Source organism: Zonotrichia albicollis, chromosome 20 (genome assembly GCF_047830755.1).
Source record: "Zonotrichia albicollis isolate bZonAlb1 chromosome 20, bZonAlb1.hap1, whole genome shotgun sequence".
Taxonomy (NCBI): domain Eukaryota; kingdom Metazoa; phylum Chordata; class Aves; order Passeriformes; family Passerellidae; genus Zonotrichia; species Zonotrichia albicollis.
In genome coordinates this window covers 8766019-8768512 of record NC_133838.1, presented here as the reverse complement: position 1 = coordinate 8768512, position 2494 = coordinate 8766019, and positions in this window count along the sequence as shown.

Sequence of the window (2494 nt, the reverse complement as noted above, 5' to 3'; positions counted from 1 at the left end):
ACTCCAAGTTTGTTTCTCTTCTCCCAGTTCACTTTTGTTTGTACTTTTTGGGGCTGTAGGGTGTCCTTGGAGGTGTCTCAGGCCTAGAAGGATTGTATTGTCTGACCACAATGTGAAGACAGTAGCTAACACTCTATATGGAGTTTAGATTTATGCACTAATGCAGTATTGAAAATATAAATTTGAAAAATATAAAGGATTTGAAAACTAAAAAGGTTAAAAACCTAAGGCATCAGTGACATCCCCATTGCTCAGAGTCTCCAGCTGTGCAGGTGTAACCCCTGTGTTCACCTCAGGTGTGTCCATGCCCAGGTATTGTATTTATATTGCCCCCAGATGGAGGAAAGAATGATGAATCTGACTCCATGTTCTCAGAAGGCTAATTTATTATTTTATGATACTATATCATAGTAAAGAATACTATACTATACTAAAGCTATACTAAAGCTATACTAAAGAATACTATACTAATCTATACTAAAGAATACAGAAAGGATACTCACTAAATGCTAAAAATAATGAAAACTCAGGACTCTCTCTAGAATCCTGACACAGCTTGGTCCTGATTGGCCAATGAGTGAAAATAACCCACAGCAGAAACCAATCAAGCAATCACCTGTGGGTAAACAATCTCCAAACACTTTCTAAAGGAGCAAAACACAGAAGAAGCAAATCAGATAATTATTGTTTTCCTTTTCCCTGAGGATTCTCAGCTTCCCAGGAGAACAATCCTGGGCAAAAGGATTTTTCCAGAAAATGTGAATGTGACACCCAGAAGCATTTTGGACTCACTGTCCCAGCCCCACGAGGCTGCTGGGGAAGGACTTGGCTCCTTCTGGGGGGGCAGAAATGGATGGGGCAGCAGGGCATGACCTGAAACTTCCCCAAGGGAAGCATTTCATTCCCTTCTGCATCTGCAGGGGAAAGGAGGCAGGCTGGACTGACAGCTCCTGCCAGGAGGGAACAGGACTGGGAGATCAATCACTCCCAAATCCATTCCTGCCCCTCTGCCTCTCTCCTCCGGCTGGATCAAAGCAGGGCTGCCTGGCCCAGACCTTGGCTCTGAGTTTCTGACGTTAAGCTGCTTTATAGCAAGTGTGTGAAGGTGAGCAGAAGGCAGCAAGAAGGGGCATCCTGCTGACCAGCAGCTGCTGAGCCCTCAGCTGGCTGCAGAGCCAGCCCTGTGAGGACAGGGGTATAAATAGCCGTGGAGCTGAGGGGATGAGTGGGTTACACAATGAACCTCAGCACTCTCAGAGCCAAAAATACCTGCAGCAATGATGGGCAGCTTGAATGGCACTCACAGAACTCTGCTAATGGCAAAAAATTGCTGCCACATAGAGCAGAGTCCCTGTCACAGAGTGACTCATCCTGTCCTGCCTGTGTGAGCCTCACACCCCGAGCTCACTGTGCACTCCCTGCTCAATTCTGCCCAGGGAGGGACAGGGAGCAGCACACCAAAGGGTTCCAGAGCTTCATGGCATGCTCAGCCCCGCAGCTCAGGTTTCAGGTCAATGTTATTTTCCTTTTCCATTTTGCAGAATGACAGGAGGACTGATTGTGCTCACCTTGGCAAGGCGGCGAATCCTCCCTTTGTTGCTGGATAATAAGGGACAATAATTCTCAGAGAGTGAGCAGGAGACAGAGTTTTTGTGAAATGCTCCCATTTTGTATATAAACCTGTCTCTATTTTTCAATCCTAAATGGCCCTTGAATTGAAATCCCAGTGTCAGAGCTGTCTCCATTCAGTGGGAAAGCTGCAAAGAAATGAAAACTGTCCCAAGCTGCTCAGCCTCTGGAGAGGGGATGTGCTTCTCACTGGATGTCTGTAACTGTGTCTTTTCTGTGAAACTACAGTGATTTTATGCTTATGATGTTGGGACAAAGGGTATTGAGCCCATTCTCTGGCTTTGGGCACCCTCTGACAGCTGTGGGGTCACCCCTGCAGGGTCCTGGGTGCAGAATGGGGACCTGCCCTCAGGTGGGTCAGGGCAGCCCCTGCAGCTGGATGGCCCTGGGCAGAAAATGGGCTGTTCCTCCCCTCTCTTCACCTGGATCATGGCTCCTCTTGGCTGTTTCTTGGCTATGGGAGCTGAGATTCCAGCAGGAATGGGCTGTTAAATGAGGTGTGCTGCAGGTTCTCCTGACTCTGGGAAGGTTGGGGGCTGGCGGGCACCACAGGGCTGAGCTGTGCTGAAAACAAACAGTGAAGTCCAAAGCTCCTTTCCAACACAGATTCCGAGAGCATTCTCCAAAAATCCTAAACCAAAAATAAGGATGGAAATTTCCATCTGTCTTACAAGGAGGGAGTGCCCAGTTAAAACTCCCTTCTTCAAACTCCACCCTGTGGAATTTCAATATTCTGTTTACCTTCCTCTAATTTCAATATTCTGTTTATTTGCCTCTGTCTGGAGTGGTGAAATGCTCCTTTGCTCCTGCCTGTACCTCTGCCTGAGCTCCTTCAACCAGCACCGTGTCCCTGCCTGCTCCCAAC